The sequence below is a fragment of the Sciurus carolinensis genome, chromosome 9 (assembly GCF_902686445.1).
Source record: "Sciurus carolinensis chromosome 9, mSciCar1.2, whole genome shotgun sequence".
Lineage (NCBI taxonomy): Eukaryota > Metazoa > Chordata > Mammalia > Rodentia > Sciuridae > Sciurus > Sciurus carolinensis.
Window position 1 is genome coordinate 113,680,144 of NC_062221.1, and position 20,824 is coordinate 113,700,967.

At 35.5% G+C, this 20,824-nt stretch overlaps 1 pseudogene; it reads left to right on the forward strand.

Moving 5' to 3' along the window:
- Nucleotides 1-8,929: 8,929 nt before the first annotated feature.
- Nucleotides 8,930-13,043, forward strand: LOC124993728 (apolipoprotein C-I-like; annotated as a pseudogene).
- The last annotated feature ends 7,781 nt before the right edge of the window (nt 13,044-20,824 follow it).

Consider the following 20,824-nt stretch of genomic DNA (forward strand, 5'->3'; position numbering starts at 1 on the left):
TACTTTTGATGTGTTTTCTAAATCTCTCCTGTATGGAATTTTCCTGACCATTTTGAAACTGTGTATTTACTTGTCAGTATCCCATCCTACTCTAAAATGTGAGCAGTACAGGCACAATGTCCGTTTCTCTCTTATTCACTTTTGGATATCTCCAACCACCTATCCCTCTGGTCAGGAAACAGGAGGCATCAGTAGATATCTACCAAGATACTCTCAGCCCCGAGGACAGAGTATTTCTATTCGGGGTATGGATGTGGGGAAAAGGAATTCAGAAAACAATTTACAGGGAAAATAAAGCTTTAGCTGACTATTAAAAGGTAAGAATTTGCCAAGTATGCAACGTGGGAAAGGGGGTTCTCTGGAGAGAATATAGACCATTGAACAGTAGAGAGGTGTGAGAAAACAAAAATATGAATTGATATTGATTGACCCTACATTATACACTGTAGAATGAACTATGACACCTGAGAGGAAAAGATGTGTATAATTAGTCATATGCAAATGAAACCTCAGTAACCCCAGAATAGTTATGCTATTAATGTCTCTTGAGCAGTGCTGTTCAATAAAAACAAAGTGAGGGCTGGGGATATAGCTCAGTTGGTAAAGTGCTTGCCTTGCAAGCACAAGGCCCTGGGTTCAATCGCCAGTACTGTTAAAAAAAAAAAAAAAGGTGAATAAGTGTGAGCTACATGCATCATTTAAAATTTTTCTAGTTGCCACATTTTAAAAAGTCCAAAGAAATAGGTAGTGTTAATTTGAATAGTGTATTTGAATTTATCCAATATATCCAAAATATTTCAATGTGTTTATAACATAAAAATAGTTAATTGTATATTTTACATTATTTTATTTTTTTAAAAGACAAAACCTTCAAAATCCAGTGTCTTTTATACTCAGAACATCTTGGTTAAGACTAGTATGCAAGTGCTCAGAAGCTACATGTTGTTGCTGACTACCACACTGAGTAGGGCAGCTCCAGATAAATATAATGTATGAAATCTGTAATGGAATAGTCAAAGAAAATTTTCTTAAAATGAAAATCCGAATCTTAGGAAATAAATTTTGTGTCAATTACCAGTGTTTCACTATGCTATGTTAAAAAGCCCACTTTTGTATGTCTAGGTTTTTATACCAATTAGAGAATCAGCAAAGTTTACATTTTATGTACTGTCTTCATTAACCATACTGTAGTTACAACTACTCCCATCTCTATTAACTCTGGTGGTGGACTGTAAATGTAAACTGTTTTTATGGCAGAAATAAAATGCTATAAATTTTGGGTTGAATAAACTTTAAAAAAAAAAGTTCTAAAGCACAAAACTACCTCTATGCTAGTTACTGTCAAGCATCTTCCAAGTTGTAGAGGCCCAGGGAATAGCTTCCTAATTCCTTTATGCCACTTACTGTGGACAACAAAATCCACCCAGCCTTTGTTTGAGGCAGTCACTTCTCTGAAGCTACAGCAGAAAGACTGTGCAGCAGCTCCCTCAATACTAAGAAAGGTCTGAGGAACTAAAGTGATATTTAGACATACCATCTGCAGGTTACTGTGCAATTTCCCCTAATGAGATTGGAGCCTTTTTATTTTCAGTGGGACTTGAGTGCCAAGGACTGGCAAAATCAGGGCATTCAATTTCTACACTAAAATGAATCCTGAAAACTAGATCTAAAGAAAAAAAGTCTGAAAATGATTGCATACAAGCAGCTGAAAGTGTGCAAAAAAAAAAAAAAAAAAAAAAAAAAAAAGGCAAATATTTCAATGAAACACAAACGTGGATGATGCCTTCTCATTCCTTCTCAAAGCAAGGAAATATTCAGAGTGGATAAGGAGTCCAAAAAGTCACGAAATCCCAATGAAGCAAGGAAAACCTGTCAGTTCTGATGACATATCAGTTTAATATGTCCAAACGACTGAATATAAATATTACATGGATCTTAACCTTCTATGTAGAAATGGGGCATGTAGCTTTCATTAAATGGTCTTGTCAAAAATGAATACCAAAGTTCTTTTTTGTGATTTCACCAACGTACATACATGTTATGAATCAATTCAGTAAAACAATGTGACCCTGTTAATATTTGAAGATTTTTTTTTCAGATAATCTTCAACTAATGCAAAGTACATATCTGTGTTTCTAAATTACTCAGGGTTCTGTAAGGAAGAGAGCTAGAAAGAAACATGATGTACATGTTTATTATTTGTGCAATTGTTTGACATGCCTGTTTCAGATTTGTTTACTTAAGAAACACAAAAATTGTACATATCTTTTCACAACATGAAACCAAAATTATCATCACCCTCAATACACATGTACATATTCTTGAGCACATGGGACCATGCACTCACACATCCCTAACTTTCATATAATTCAATGTGGAAAAAGTAGGCTTTATAAAAAATGATGCAAGGACAACTGGTTATATGCATATAAAAGAATGAAACTATGATCCTTCTTCCTACCATATACACTCACTCAAAATGGAGCAGAGATTCAAATATAAGAACTAAACTAGAAAACTCTTTGAAGAAAATATACCTGTAAGTCCTCATGACTTAGTGGACAAAATCTTCTGTGATATGACATCAAAAGCACAAGTGGCAAAAGAAAAAATACGTATATTGAACTTAGATCAAACAATGGATACCATCAAGAATATGAAAAGGCCAGGCACGGTGGCACACACCTGTAATCCCATCAACTTGGGAGTCTGAGGCAGGAGGATCTCGAGTTCAAGTCAACCTCAGCAACTTAGTGAGTCCCTAAGCAACTTAGCGAGACCCTGTTTCAAAATAAAAAATAAAGCCTGGGGATGCGATTCAATGGTAAAGCACCCCTGGGTTCAATCCCCCATACCAACAAAGCAAAACAACAAAACAGAAGGCTATTTAGCATTTGCTGCCCTGGCCTCCCTCTTTGGTTTCCCAAATGAAAATGCATGTCCATGTTTTCATACCTGGAAGAGGTTCACTGCCTTCTCCAAGAGAAAGAGATCTAAGTCTCTTCCCAACGTGGTGTCAGTTCTACTGCCGAAGTTTCCTGATTGTTATGCAGTCTTCTCCAAGAGGCCCAGATTGGGGTTCCTTGTAGACTGGTGACCAATAAACGGCAGACATGTTTTTAACCACCAGCACATTTAGATTTTCAGTTGTGAAGAAGGAATAGAATCATTGCATTAAACCTGTCTATTTAGAAAAGGGAGAACAAATCACCATTCCATAGTAATTATCAAAACCTACTAAACAGGAACAGCCAGGACTCCCTGTCCTAGCATTGTAGGAATTTCTTTGGTTGACCAAATTGGTAACCCTTGATTTTTTGCTCTTGAATGTTCTCTTTCTGCCTTGCCATTGTCATTCCTGGATCTGCCCTTGGGAAGTTCAACATGACAGTTTTCCTCAGTAAATATATTGAAGGTAGGCACAGGAGAGGATAACTTTCCTGAAGGATTTTGAAATATCGCAACACAGGATTGTTTTAACAATCACCAACTATTGCAGACAAAGTTTGAGATTTCTCTGAGAAACCAATATCTTCAAACATGTAGCAAGCTTGATGTGTTTCCATTTCATTCCATGTAAAAGCTACCATTGTTGAAAGTCTTGCCAGAAATGGTTTTCAAGCCTGCAGATTCTGTTTTTATTTAATAGTCTCTGTACTCTGCCCATCCTTCTGGCCCTTAAATTAATGGTGGCTACCTTGAGATCATCTGAAATAATAGGCTTTGGGGGGGAGGCAATACAATTTATCACCTCCTGCCAGCAATATCACTGCTGCTTTATGACAAGGCAAGAGTCTTACCTCCTGCTAAGCCTGCAGTTTCATGGTCACAGCTTAAAATGTCTTCAATTTTAGGTACGGAGCAGATAACTTTTAACACTCCAAGGCCCAAATCACTGGACTCTTCATCAGAATGGTTAGCAGGCATATGCAGAGAATACCTTCTTTGGTCAATTTGCTTCCTTCCACCTCTGCTTTTAGGATACTTGGTTCTAGTCAGAGTTCATCTAAGTCAGAAGATTCTGCTGAAAATAGCAAATGTGAACTACCATCTACCAACATCACGAATTTTGTCTACTAGTTCCCTTAGCACTATAGTATCTTACAGCCTGTTTTTCAAGGTAAGCAATTAACAGCCTAACCAAATATTTTACTACCTACCACATTAAAAGTGGACTTTCATCACACACTGCCCAACTGCTTCCACTAAATCAGTGGTATCGGTAACATGACGCTTTCATCCCATCTCGGGTACCAATTACTACATTGGTAATGGTTCTTGGTTGCAAGAAACAAAATTCCTTCTTGCTAATTAAGCAGAAATGGGATTATTATGACATCGTAGATATATAACTTCTGCTGAGACTCAACTACCAGGCTTGTACTAAACATGGGAGAAAGGTCTAACTACAGAAAGGGTCTGACAAATGGAAACTCCACCCAACATCTGTCACTTAGAACAAATGACACTAGGACCTGCATTACAACTCTATAGAACCAAAATCTTCAACCATCCTACTTGCGAAACAGTACTGTAGATTCTTCCTCACAGTGTGTTACGTATGTGCCTCTGTTTGAAGGAAATCAGTTTCCCTGCAAAACTTTAGTTTCAACTAAGTATGAGAATTATATGTAACACTCAGCTTTCTAGCCTCTAGAAATCAGGAAAGCACAATAAGGTATTTGATAGTTGTTCAGTTTGTCATTCTGCAGTATCTGTCACAGTGGCCAAAGGTTTATTTCTGAGTTTTAAGAATATTTTAATTAATATACTAAAATTTGAAGAAATAATGAAAACATTTATAGTAAAATTAATATATAGCATGAAATAAGTTGGCTTATTATAACTCACCTTTTATCTAGGATTCATTTCATTCTTTCACTTTTTTGTATTGCTGATGTAGTTTGACCTATCTTTACATCTTAAAGTCATTAATAACGTTTCAAAAATATTTAATATATGTTCCCTCCTGCAGATGAATAAACTGTTTAGTTAACTCCCACACTTTTCTATTCTAATAAGGGGCACTCCTTTTTTCCAATCCTTTTACCAGGGGACACATAAGGAGTAGACTATGGCATGGAACCATAGTGGAGCTGGTATGTGTGCTGAGGATCAGGACTGTCTAAGGGCAAGAGAAAAATCTCATTTGGAGCTAAACATGGGTCAAAATTAAGGGAGAATGCAAAATCAAGTGTCCAGTAGGAAGAATAAGACCTAAGGTTTCTAAAGCACAGGAAGTATTATTTTAGGTTTTAAAATGAATGATAAGTCATCCAAAGACCATTAAACTTGGGTAAATGTTGCATTAAATTTATTTCATTGTATCCTAGCTCTTGGAACATTGACTAACACTGTTAGCCAGTATCCTATCTATTGATCTTGTTGGAATACGAAAAATATACTTATTCTTAGGCTCTGTGGGTTGTAAGAAAGAGAGGTTAATGCCAATTTACTTTAAAAAAAAAAAAAAGTATTTCTAAGGTATAAAACTCATAGAACTGAAGGAAATGCTACCCCCTCAGTACTCAGGAGACCACAGATTTTCACCCTGGCGTTCCACCAATAATGTGCCTTGGTTCTTTATTTACTCAGACCCTTGTCTATTGGTTAGTTATTCTAAAAGAAAATTTGATTGACTGTGGACCAGCCAATGGACTACTTATTTTATGGGCAGGTTTTCAGGCTGGTCTCATCAGCCATTCCCAGTGGAGGTGAGGAAAAGTTCACTTAGTACAAAGGATTGACATTCACAAGCCTGTGAATAAGGCCAGTAAAACTGGAAGGGTAAGAGTGGTGTGGGAGATCAATAAACCCATGTCTAGAGTACAGTCATTACCTTCTACACCACATCAATTAAAAACTGTGACACTGTTACAGCATTATTAATCTTATTTACAAACTGCGTGCAAATTAATGCTTTTGTTTTTATATACAAAAGACATTAAACATACCCATTCTTTCACCTGTTATTTACTAATTGTCTACTAAGCGCACTAGATCAAGTTCTCCTGATATCAAATAAACAAACCACGGTTACTTTTGTGGCACCTGCAAGTGAAGATAGCTAATATTTGGTTTGATTTGTTTTTTAATGAAGATATAGTAAAGATGGATATTATAGAGAAAGAAAGCATCATTCATATTTTGGGAATTCAAGGAAAGGTTTCTTCCTTGAACAAGATCATGAATGATGAATTTACCCACAAGTCTCTTGTCTTTATCATTGCTGATTAGCTTTCATACACAAAGTATAATAACTCATTGTCAAATCATATTTTACCCTTCCAGGAAATTTCATGGTTCTCAGTCCATTCAGAACCCTCCTATGGAGTACAGCCTGATTTTCTAATATCCCAATGACTTGAATGCACATTTGAACTTTCTAGGTGTCTTTAGTGGTAGCGGTGATTGTTATGTCCATGGTCTCTTCCTTGTTATCAAAATTAGCCTTAGACAAACCTGCAAAAATGTGCCAACCTGATCTTCAATAGCAATACATGCCTTTTTATAACTCATTGTTAGTGTAACACTCTTTTAGATGTCCAGAGACTTCATAACATTGTACATCTATGCACCAAATTTCTTTGATGCTAACACATCACCAATTGGACTCCCAAGAAAGAAGATTGCAATCATTTAGACAATGACACAGTATTTTCTTGTCACATATGTACTTTTATACTTACTGGAAAAGTTCATTTAAACTTATTTATAGAGAGATTTTTAATCTTATATCACTCTAATGTATAAATAAAAAGACAATATAAGTGAAATACAGTCTTTAAGGCATTCTTAAAACATTTCCACATGGAGTCTGTCTCCTAAGCATCACTTTTTGACTTAGTCATTAATATCTACTGTTTTTAAACATAATTGTATTTTTTGTGCCATCAAAAAAGAAAAATGCTGTTGGTAGAGCTTTTCTTAACAATGTTCTGTTGTTATTTCTGAAATTTTAATTTTCCCAAGTTCTGACCTCCATTGGTCATGTTTTGTAGATGCACACGAAATGTCCCCCCCAGACAGTAAGGATAATATTCATTCCTATTTCAAAGATGTTAAAATATAAAATGATAGCCTGGTGTGGTGGCTCACTCCTATAATTCTAGCTACTCGCAAGACTGAGGCAGGACAATTGCAAGTTTGAAACCAGTCTGGGCAACTTACTGAAATCTTTTCTCAAAAAATAAAAGGTATTGGGGATATAGCTTGGTGGTGGAACACCTCTGAGTTCACTCCCAGTTCCCATCCCCCCAAAAAGAAGATAAATCAATGATGTGCAACATAGAATCAAAGAGAGACATCTGATAATACTTCCCAAGTGTTATTGTATACATTGTGTCTCTTCAGTCTCATTATACTAGTGTAAGATAAATCAGATGAACATTGATTATCATTTTACAAATGAAGTGCTGAATGTTCTCCAAGTAAGTAACTTGCCCCAATGACAGACGCAGAGTAATATATAGAGTTGGAACTTTTCTGTTAAATATTGGGGCACTTTATTCATCCCCGGCCTTTTTCCACCATGAAGTACTTTTCATTGTGATACTTATCATTATACATCTTAGAAATTCGTAGAGCTACATTGTCGTTCTCAACTTTCTACCTACTCAAAAATGCACTCCAATAGTCCACAAACTATGCTCTAAATAAATGTTTCAAGATTTTTCTGCTTTTAAAAAACAATGATAGTTATGTTCTTCCAATTTGCAGGAAAAAAGAATCAGTTATCAGTTTTCTAAATCAAACTTTTCTCATATTTTTTTCTCTAATCCTAGTTTATGTTACCATTTTATGATAATAGAACCTTGTTCCACTTGTTATCAGATTTACCAAAAAACATATAGTCATTTTTGGTTGACTAGAGCAACAATTCAGGGTATGATAGAAGAAACTTTGCTACAAGTGTTTTATTTCTTGAACAAATAAATACCCTTTCTTTCATTCACTCTTTGAGAAGCTTGCTCTTTTCTAGGTTAACAGAAATACCAATGGCTCAGATATATTAGTACCTGCTAATAATTGCAAGTTATTGTGCTAGAGTCCTTAGAAAATTCACAAGGAATGAATTAAAAAGTGGAAATTTGAGATATTCCATAAGACAATGGGGGGTTATTTCTTGCCAACCATTTTTTTTTTCAAATTTCCTCAATTACATAATATGAACAAGACATTCTACTTTCAGGATTGGCCTACCTTGATCAATACTTTTCTCAGTCCATTTTGGAGGGAGTAGCTCAATATTGTATCAAAGAACCAAATTTACAACTTCTTTCTATCCAGGAAAGAGCTGATACACTTAATTAATCTTTCTAGGAAGCCAGGCTGACTCTCATTACTTCAACGCATTGTATGTTTAAAGCATGTATAATTTAATCCTATTTGAATGATGTGTGAAAAAGAATTGACATAAAATAGCAAGAAAGCTCTGAAGTGAACTGAGCTATATAATTTAAGCATAAGCATTCTTAATATCACCTTTAGAGGAACTTGAAATGTATTTGATGGTGGGAGAAATTTTAGTATAGATTTGGAAACTATCAAACAGCATCTGTTGCCTTCTCCATTTTGATGAAAACATGCTCACAGGGAAAATAGTGGTTTGTCTGTTAAGTCAAACGCTAATGAAACATTTGCTAAAATAATCTCTTTAATTTGGACAACATTTGGAAATAAAGTGCACTCAGTGGATCATTTGCCTGTATTTTGAGCCTTCAGAGTTAACTGAGCACAACTAAGTCTAATATGGTAATGCTGAAACCTGGGCATATGCATTTCAAATGCTCTGTTATGTTCTACTCTGGTGAAGAGAGATAGGTGACATCATTGTCGAGGCATTTAAGGTTTCTTATTGATATCATGAGCCTGAACTGTCCTATTTCATCATGCTCTGTTTCCAAATATTATCTGGATCAAAGGCACCATGACTCAGGTGAGTAATGAGTATGAGTGATATTATTCAAGCCATCAGAAAAGTTGGTTATTAATGTTCAAATACTGTGTAAATGCTCTTCAAATTAGCCTGTGGTAGTTCATATACAAACACGATACTTCTAGGATGTGAAACAAAATAAATCCAGGAAATAATACTAGTAGAGCCTATAATCCCAGCTACTTGGGAAGCTGAGGCAAGAGGATCACATGTTCAAGTTCAGTCTGGGAAATTTAGCAAGACCCTGTCTCAAGATAAAAAGGGATTGGGGAGGTAGCTTGCTGGTAGAGAGCCCCTGGGGAAAACAAAACAAACAGTAGAAATTAGAAATAACCTACATTATCACAATATGCTATTATTTTGTAAAAATTAGACTGCTTTAGAAATGAAATTGGTTCCCATTTCTTAGCTATTGTTTAAAGTTTATGCATGTATTTGTTTGAGTGTATCTATGTATATACACACAGCATACCCCCACGCACGTATTAGAATGTGCTTTGTGTATACTATCAAGTTAGGAAAGTAGCTAGTATACACAAATAATACAAAAATAAAAAGCCATACCTTGAGATTTTCTTGTACTCTGTAATACCAAAAAAGCTTCATTCGCATAAACAAGTGTGAAAAAACTGACCTGCATCTGCCCATCCAGAAGACAGAGCAGCTCGGGTATCATGTTGAAAGACTTCATTGCTTTTGGGTTTTTGTACTACTAAAAGAAGAGCAAAGTACTGACCTTTTTGGGAGCTTTTGCCATTATCATAGCCTCAGATGATCTTCCTTTTATTCTTTGCCTCTAAAGATCTTTTCTACTTGGAGAGTCAGTGCAAATAATATCTCTAAATAAGATTTTCCTTTCTGTATAATGCCTCCTAAGCTTCTTTGTCAGGTTCATCTTGGTCTGAATATGATCACATTTCCACATGCCCTTTGTCTTGTTGCAGTGCAAGCTCATAGAAGGCAGGGACTTTTTTCTTTTCTCTTTTTGGTAGCAGGTATTGAACCCAGGGGCACTAACCACTGAGCAACATCCCCAGACCTTTTTTATTTTTTTTTATTTTGAGACAGGGTCTTGCTAAGTTGCTTAGGGCTTCACTAAGTTGCTGAGGCTGATTTTGAACTTGCATTCCTCCTAAGGCAGGAACTTTGATAGATGTGGAAGAAACTAATATAGTGAAGGCAATATTTGAGGTATCATATGGAGATGAGATGGCCCATGGCAGAGGTGGTAGGGTTGAATATCAAACAGAGAAGATGTAAGAGAAGTGGAGTCAGAGGAGCGGTCAGTGAGACTGGTTTAGGTCCCAGCATTAAGAACATACTCAGATGATAGACTACATTCCCATGTCTCCTCCCACATCATTTCTAGAATAGACTTTTGGATTATAGCATGCAATTATGTATCTTTAGAATATATATATATATATATATATATATATATATATGCACATATATATATACACACACATATATATTTCTATCTATATCTATCTATATATACTATCATAGAGGCATTACTAAAGTTTACACCATAATAACATTATTTGCTTGTATCAGTCTGTCCTCATCACAACTAGAAAAATAATTTCCCAAGAATCTATTTAGTTGAGTAACAGGAACTCTAACAATTAAAATGTCACAGAATATCCTTACACACCAGTTAATTGTTAAATGACTCTTTCCTTTTGGCCAAGTATTCCTAGGGATTAGCATGGTGCCCAGCATCCATATAAACTTTAATAAATATTTGTTAAGTGACTGACTAATAACAAGAAATATTTACTTTGGGTTTATTTTATACATGTCAGACATGGTGCAAAATACTTTATAAATATTGTATAATTTAAGAACTGTTACTATTATTCCTATTTTATGGATAAGTAAACTTGAACTTGAGAGACTGAATAGTTTAAAGTTACATAGCAAGTAGTTGGTGAAATTGGGATTTGAACCAAAGAAACCTATACCCAGTGCCAGAGCTCTTAACCTATATATTATATTACCTCCTTATATTAAGAACACACAAGAATGAATGATTGAATGTCCCACACTTGATAAGTGGCAATCATTCTCTAGGTTAATGGTGTTTCAAGGACACAAAGCTATTTAATGCAAAAAACCAGGGCTTAGGGTACAGTCTATTCTTATAAACAATTTGTTAATGAAACTAACTAATTTTTGCTTATTTTTACTTGAAATCGGATGACATGCTCTATCAAAATTTTCCAACATTATTTTTAAACTTAACACATCTACATGATAAAAAGAAACTTAAGATGACGACTACTTCAGCAAAGAATGATAAGCGAAACACCAGATGCTACATATTTTCAACTGCAAAAATATCACTGGAAGCCAGCTGTATCTTCTAAAATTTCATGATGTCATCATATGGCTTCGGGATCTATTTAGTTGGTTTATAATCTTATTAGCTTATCTCTGCTTCCAGTCATGCTCTACGCCTTAATTGCACAGGTTTGTTTATAACATTGTTAAAATTAGAGGTCTCATATTTCATGTAAGAAGCATCTTACAGGATAGTGCACAAAAACTTGCCACCCTGAGCAATACTTAGTGACCCATTGCAAACTGATGTCACCATCCCATTTTTCTGAAGAGGTCATCGCTTCCTGGCATTGAGTTATCACACGAGTGACTCAGAGTTTTTGATCTTGTTCAACTTTTCCCAAGAGTTCAAGTTTAGGATGGTGATTTCAAAATGTGATGGAAGCAAAGTGCTTCAGTTCAGCAAGTTTCAATGTCACAGTGAAATTTACCATGTTTTCCAGGCATCAGTTTCACTGCCTGTACAGAGATTTCATTAAAATTAGGGATAGAAATAATTTGGCATTCCCCACACTTCTACATGGAATTTCATTGTCACATCTTATTGCACCACCCCAACTTCATCTGTTTATTTTGTCCTGAATCTACATTCTTTCACAGGTCTATATGTTTCCATTACTAAATTTTAAGTAAGTCAGTGTCAGATATTTTTTAGAGATCCCAAATAAGTAAAGTTGAAAGTAAAACCACTAATATTTATTGCCCAATATAAGGGGCTACTCCCCATGTCCCTAACAGAGCTAGAATGAGTTTGTGTAGGGCGTGAATGGCAAATTACCTCCTTAAGACACTAACCTACCTGCATCTACTAGTTTGTTGGACAAAAATGAAACCATCTTTCTTTCCCTCAGTGCCTTCTGTGAATAAAACCTATTAATTAGGACTCTTCTTTGTACAATAAAAACTCAATCAAAACTGGATGAAGGGAGGGGAAAAAAAAAAACCTTGAATTAATTAGTTTATGTAACTGAGAAGTCCAGGAGTAGGGATTTGCTCAGGAAGGACTGGTTTCAGCAAAAATCTCAAATCGAGTTCTGCAGGTCTTACTTCCTCCTGGTGCACTCGGCAGAACCCAGCTCTTCATCATGTTAGCTTTATTTTCGGCTTCATTTAGAGAGACAAGGTGGAAGAAACGTGGTCCAACTTAAAATTCCCCAAATTCCTAGTCCAACAGAAAAGAGCTAATCTGATTCCTTAAATTTCAAGAGAAATTTTCCAAAATCTGTATAACTAGCTTTGATTGGCCTACTTGTGCTATGAGCTCACTGAGAACTGTTTCCTGTTGGTGGGAAAATGTGATACTCTGGCACCCCAGCCATCCCTCCTCAGATCCACATATCTAGAGTGCCCCTCCGGCCACCATAAGACTCATCTTGTCACTCTTGGTTCTGGTGGTAGTCCTGTCTATGGTTTTGGAAGGCCCAGCCCTAGCCCAGGTTCCCCTAGGTTTCTCCAGCACCGTGGAGCACTTGCTGAATAAGCTGAAGAAGTTTGGAAATACCCTGAAGAAAAGGCCCAGGCACCTTTTGATGTTGCTACATCAAATAGCAACATTTCTGCCAAGACCTGGAATTGGTTTTCCAAGACACTAAACAAAGTGAAGGAGAAACTCAAAGCTACTTTCTCCTGGATGCCTGGAGGGCAGAGCTTAAACAAAGACTCCATCCATGATGCACTAGGTCCCCCCTCCTCTCCACCTCACACTAATAAAAATCCTATAAAGAAAAATAAAGTGGTAGGGAAAGAAAAGAAAATTTGATGCTCTAAAAGGTCAGTTTTGGGTCACATGCCACTTCAACAGTCAGGGTTGCATTTTCTCCACAGAGACCATAAGGAAGACACGAAGGAGCAGATTACCCAAGGAGGAAACAGGAATCAAAATGGGTTAACAAATACTGAGCACCTACTAAACAATAGGTGCCCGTTGTCATACCATTTCAGTTATCCATTGTATTCATTTATATCTTTGAATGTTTTCTCTTTCTCTTTCCAATTCTCTTTAAAAGCACATTAAACAATTGTCTCTGTTTTTCTTTGGGACGGTTTGCTTCTGAGCAGTCATCTTACATCTGGCCTTTCTGTATTCATTCCTGGATAAGCTCATACCAATTTGCATTTTTTTATGTATTATTAAATTTTGATGCCATTGGTTTATTTGGTTAACATCCTGAGTCCTGACCACATTTCAACACCTGCTACTGCATTTGTTTCTTCATTTTTTATTGTCCATATTTGAAGATAAAAGTTAGAAAGTTGAATGAGTGGCTAGTAAGCATCTAAGTAGGCTTTTTTGCAGATAATAATTTGGGGGGATAGCAAAGGAGAAAAACCTGTGCTTGTTAGTAAGTAGAATGCATCAATGTAAAAGAATTAGAATGAAAAGAATAATAATTATTTATACTTATTAGAACAACTCATTTTTATCACTATATGCAACCTTTTCATAAAGCCTTTTTTATATGTGCAATTAAAAATAACAAATAAATTTATTTGAGTTTTGCCTCCCCTTTATGACCATGCCCACTGGAGCTGTTAATGAGTAGGAAAATGATTAAGTGGCAGGTGGCAGAGGAGCTAAGGATGTGAAGCAGAGTCTAGATAATGCACAAGCTCAAAAGTGAGTGCTAAATAATTGATACATGGGTATATACAATACACAAACAGAGGACACTGATACACACAGCAAAATGCTTTTGTTGCCTAACGGTCTCTGGTTACCTGCTACCATCTACTAATAATGACTTTTTATATTCAATTCTTACAATAATACAATCCATGGTTCTGAGACTGCATGATCTAAAATGAATTCTTCTGGAAACCTCTGGATATCCTTTTCACTTGTTAAAATACTCATTAGATGAGAATAAAATGGGTACAAAGTCTGTCATATTCATTTAAACAAACCATCATAGATACATATTATTAGTAAGATACAGTTTTTGAAACATCATATCTGCATGTAATATTATATTCAAATATAGACTAGGTATATAAGAAAAGTAAATCTGTCTCACAGTTACCCAGTTATCTACAGGAAAAAATATATATACCTGTTTCTTAAGTACCCTGCTACAAATAATCTAAGCGTTTGCAAACACAAATGTATTACTACATATGTGTTTATAAACACACTATGATACTTTACTTTCTTATTAGTATATAATAAAATTTTCTAATGGTTAAATTACTAACAAAGACCAAGTTTCTAATATGAATTCTAACATTTGGAAAAATAACATTACACTTACTATGATAGCAGGCATGAAATAATTAAACCAAAACACCCTCTTGAGTAATAAACATATGAAAAAGAAAATACAAATTTAAAACCCAGTAAGAAATCATTGTTAGTTATCAAATAAGCTTGATGCATTTTAATAACATCAAGAAAATAGTCTATAATGCCTATAGTCAATTGCTGAAATCTGAAACCTGAGAATCATTTATGATTTTTATGCTTCACCTACATTTAATCTTTCCTTAATTCTCACCATGTTATTCTGTAATATGTATATATAATACATATAATTATATATGTATATAATTTATATATATTATATTATAAATTTATAAAATATCTTTCCAGAGGACGTGGCGGTGTTGCACCTGATTCCTGACTCGCAAAAATGATAAGAAAATAATTTTCGTTTTAAATCATTATGCTTTGGGGTAATTTGTTACATAGAGATATATATACAATACCCATCCAATAGGAACTTGTTTTTTATAATCATGGTATCTTTTGAACTTTTTCATTGATTATTCTGTTATTGATTTGATGTCTGTTTTCTCCCCTTTTAAAATGAATATCAAGAGAGCAAGAATCTTGTATGTTTTGTTCCAAAAATATTGATAGTACTTTTCATAATCCTGAAATAAGGGAATAAATAAATGAATTGATATTCTGGATGTGCAGCTGAGAAGAGAGTATAAACTGGTATAAGCTCATTGTGAGCTTATCACTTTTACATCAAACTCCATGCTCTCTCTTTTGCTCTATCACTCTCTCTAAACTCTATCACTTTTACTGTACAAACTCTTTGAACCAGCAATTTCATTGTTAGGAATCTATCCTGGAATATAGAAATTTAACTAGAGTAATGTTTATTGTAGCTGTGTTTACAACAGCAAAATAGTGTCAACAGCCTGTGTCTAACAAGTAAGTGTTAGTTTTTGGCACATGTATCCATTAAAACATTAGGACATAGAGAAATATTTACCAACATGGAGACTATGCACTATAGGTTACTGAGTGATGCAACCAAGTTACAAATCAGAAATATAATAACAGAGTATGTTTTGTGTGTGCCACTCACTGTAATACACACCTGTCAGGTGTGATCTCATACACACACACATACACACAATTAGATGTGTTGTGTGTATGTGTGTGTGTGTGATCAACAGACCTGGAATATGTCTAGAAGGATATATGACTAAAATACTTACAGTTATTATCTCTGAAAGGAAAAGTAGGATTATTTTCACTTTTGGTTTCTTTCCCTCATTTTGCTACAATGAGAATGAACCTAAGGCCCAAAATGCCAAAAGGAAAGTTGCCAAATGATAAGGGTTACAGATACCAGAGCTAGAAAATGGAGCCAGAGAGACAAAGAGCAGAGCAATAGATCAGGGGTTGGGCATGAATCCAGGACATGCCTAGAATAAGGAGCTGTTGTTAATGGTTCTGCTGGGATATGCTGCCACTTTTCTAAGATAATAGGGATCCTGTAATGTCTGTAAAAGACTCTGGGTAGTACCTTGGTTAGGCACTGATGTGATCCGTCATTTATATGTTCTCCAAACTGATTTGTCCTGGTTAGTTGCAGTAAGGTCTCACTGGGCAGAAGGTCCTCAGGTCTGAGGAGTATTTAGAGAGATTTTTGTGACCTGATTTGTGAAACCTGGTGTCTGCTTGGTGCTGATTACTCAGTAGTGAGACAATATGCAGGTAGAAGCATTTAAAGAACGTAACCCCTTCACCTATCTACAGAATAGGGTGCCTTGGGTTTCCTAAGCAACAATGTTTAGGTGCCTTGTCATCACTTGCCTGGAGATTTGGCTGAAACTTGGCATCTGTTGCTACGATGTCCTATTTTATGAGCAGTGTTGATTTCAGACAGGAATGTTTCTAGAGATGTGGGCAAGGAGATGTCTTTTTTCAGGATGCTCTTGTAGCATCAGCTGCAGTGTCAGGGGAAGGTTAGATGATATCATCATAAAAGTCAGAGTTTACACCTGTTGGAATGTGGCAGGTTCATCCATTTCAGTTTGTGAAGAGATCTGTACGGAGGTTGTTAGAGCATAAAGGTAGGGCGTGAACCACTGTTTGTCCTTATAAAATCACAGAAAGTGTAAGACCCTCAACTGTTCTTCCTCTCTGGGAGTAGTTAGTTATACTTGTGCCATTCTAGGAATTCCGCTGCCAAACTTCTCAATTTGTGATATTGATATTAGTGCAGAGATGGTATACTCACATAATGTTTGCCACAGTCCCAATCAGAAACCTGAAGAAAGGAACTCAGTGATATGCATCCAAAAGGTGTCAACTTTTGTGATTCTGTTTGGTCCAGAATTCTTAGAATCAACTGTTGAAACACTTCTCGGAATTTGCAGAACATTTAAAAGTTTGAAAAATTGTCATCCTTTTGTCATTCTCCCAGATCAAAGGTTTGGCTGTTAAAAACTCAGGAGTCAAATGGAACCAAATGACCCCCAACTACCATAGAGCTGGTCCTAGTATATAGGTAAGGATTTCATTTTGGCAACTTGTGGTAAATGAGCAGATTTTTCTTTTTCAAAAGGAGTACCATGGGCTGTGTGAGGTGGCGCATGCCTGTAATCCCACCAGCTCAGGAGGTTGAGGCCAGAGAATCAGGAGTTCAAAGCCAGCCTCAGCAAAAGCAAAGTTCTACGCAACTCAGTGAGACTCTGTCTCTAAATAAAATACGAAATAGGACTGAGGATGTGGTTCAGTGATGGAGTGCCCCTGAGTTCAATCCCCAATATCCCTCACCCCCCAAAAAAAGGAGGACCATGGGATCTCATGAGTTTTCTGTATGCCTTTGAATATGTAAAATGGATATACTTGTTGAGGTAGGACTTGCACGAGGAGCAAAATCACCTGCATAGAGTGATCCCATGCAAGTTTGTGCTACCAGATTTCCCAACCTGGATCCCCATGGCATTGCCTAGTCACTTGGAAATGGATTTGTTTTAGAAAAGTTGTTAGGTCCATTGGATCAATGCTTGCCCAAAGTAGCTATTTCATGCATCAAGGATTAAAATTGGATGTGGCACCCCTTTAGCTTTAATTCCATGGGATGCAGAACATGTACCTCTCCTCCCCACTTGGGCTGTGATGAGGTATAAAGCAGGGCCTGGACTGCTCGCTTCCTCAGTAGGCTGGGTGCCTTTTGGATTGGCTGCATGCACACAAAGTAGCCCATTATTCTAGTTTGACCACTTCTGTTCTAGGAGTGAGTGTAGCCAACAATCTTTAACTTTTTAACTTTGTTCTGTAGTGTCTTGGTCCCTACATACCAAGCATGAAGATCAGCTACAACCTTAAGTAAGTTGCTTGAAGAATAAGGAGGAAGGGTCCAAGGTAGATCAGGGTCAACAAGCTTCCCTAGATCATAGACAGAATGGGTAGTGATATTCAAAAAAGATTGACAGACTTGTTTAACCAAATTGTAAATAGTATTGTTCATGTCAACAAGGGCCTGATAGTTAAACCATTTAGTGCAAGAGCTTCAACCGTTAGGGGAAAAAGTGTTACTCTTGTAAATTGCCTGTACAGACTGAGGAGCAGATCAACAAACTTCCTGAACTATTTATTTTAATTTGAGCACAAATCATCTATAAATATAAGTATTTCTTTCAGTAAACTTGTGGGTTTTTTTCATAAAATATAAATGGTAGCTAAAGACCAAAAGTTTACTCATGAAAGGATTCAAAGTTAAAGATTGTTTCACAGAATATTAGTGCATCAGAATTAAACCTGAAACTAAATTCTCAAGCATCCAATATTGAGTCTTTTACCTGGCTAGATTATTGACCACCATATAGCTTACGTTTATCTTATTGATCTAGTAAGATAAAAAGAGATGAAATTTCCTAGAAAAGGAATGGCTATTTCTTTAGTATCAACATTTTTATTTGACATCTGTCAAGTCAAACCCACATTTGTTTTTAGTCATTTTAAGTTATTAAAAAACTATTGTTTTATGCTATCATTTCAGGATGCAAAACCATTGATCTTTCTGGAAAAATTACAATAAAGCATTTTTGATCACCCCTTCCTATGACCCAGCTCTATCTATCTTTGGGGAAAAAAAACTTCTATAGAAAAGATGTAGGTCATTATCAAGAAAAATGATTCTTCAAAGCCCTATTGATTGCCAAAAAAACTATTACTGTGAAAAGAGAAATCTCCAACTCCTCCTAAAATAATCGACTGGACATATGTTATGTGTGACCCAATGGCACACAAAAGAATTTCATTTAATCAACAAAATAGATCTTTCACATAAAAGTTGGTGTCCTATAATGACATACAGTAATCACCAATTTTATAGTGGACTTCAATATTAAAGAAGCCCTTCTGAAAGCAATTGGATTTTAAGTGATCTCTTTTTTTTACATCATCATATTCACCTACTGTCCACACTAAATTTTCTCAGTCAATTGCAATGTGGACTGGATGACTGGAAGGTTCTCTGGTTAGAGGAGCTTGAAGAGAGGTGTTTGTTTCACCTAAGATGCTGGCTCCTATAATGTGGCATCTGCTTGGCATTGCCTCCCTAGGATTCAGTAGCCAATTGAACATAAAGGATGACCACACACAACTGTTTGGAAGAATGTTTTGTTTGTTTGTTTTGGGGCGTTGGGGAGATTAGATTGAAATTCAAGAATCTTTGGCCACAGTATGAGCATGTCACTTTTTTTGACCTTGGTTTTCTTATCTGAAAAGATGAGAAGGGAATTGAAATGGACAATGTTTATTTCCCTTCTCACCTTGAAGAAGCTATGATTTTATGAATGCACACTAATGTCTGTTAATATGTTAGTAGTGGCAATGTGTTTGTGTTCATCTACTGAGGTATTCGCATTTTTACCTAAGGTGAGAACACTTTGGTTTTGACTTTCAGCCTGTTTCATTTTATGAATGATTCTTTCACCCAATTTGAGCTAAACTAGTCTTTCACTTTACAGTAATCAGAAATTAAAATTTTGTGAATGAAATTTTTTTCAAAAGGAGTAAGTGAATGAATGTAGCTTCTATTCTGTTCACACGAACTTTTTAGGACACGACATTTCTGGCCTGGCTTAGAAATCTGATGGTTTGTATGGTGAGGAAAGAATGAAAGGTGGGATGCTGGTTGTCTGCTGTTTTGCAGTTGACAGCCATTTAAAGCTGAATAAACGAAGTTTCAGAAACTTGTCAAAATGATAATTATAACAATATATGATCAGCCATCAAGCATTATAAATAAATAGTATTAAGTAATTAGAATAATTGCTGTCCTAAAAAATCAGGACTATCCATTACTGATCTAAAGTATATTCGAATAAGTTTTTACCTTGTATAACAAACAAGTATTTACCTTGATTTTCTCATTATCTTGATCCTGAAATTGATTCTGTCTACATGTGGCCACTGGATCAATTACTTTTAGTTGAATCTTTTTTTTTTTTTTGCCATCTAGATCATTTAGTTATGTACAGTTGATCACATTGGTAACCTATTCAACCTCATTCAGTGGAAAAACCATTAAAATCCCCAAAGTAGCTGTTTTACATACACAGGATATCCTCCACATGAATGCAGGACAAAGGTCCACTTTGCATCCATTCATTTAAACTTGCCAAAACTTTTTTGGATTTTATGACCACAGACCAGGAATTCTCAGATTGCCAAAGAAATGAAAAATTCCATTTATAATTGAATTACATTCAAACACTCAACTAATCTCTAGTTTTGTTTCTTTCTTACACATACATACATATACACATGCACACATTTAAAGTTAAAGTGACATTTTTACAACTTTATACAAAATTTTTGAAAGTTTAAGAAAAACAAAATTTAATTGTAACTCTTACGTAAGTAACCATATTTTAGTTTGTTGTTTATTCTAACCTTTTTCTAAGACATAAACATCAATGCACACACACAAATACAAAACAACTCCTGCCTGCCTATCTTAAATCTATTCATTTATCTATTTGTGTATATGAATATATATGTACATATACACTTCACATTATGAGTAGTTTAATTTTGGATTAGGTATTATAATGAATCTAGGAATGATTTAAAGTACATGAGAGGATGTGAGTAGGTTATATGCAAATACTATGTCATTTTATATGAGACTTGTGCATCTGTGGATTTTGGTATGAGAGAGTGGTGTAGGGTTCCTGGAACCAATCCCTGAAGATACTGAGAAACCACTTTATTTGTTATACTAATCTCTGTGTTTTTATGCATATATGAATGTTTCATCATTTTTACATGTCTTAAATATTTATCTT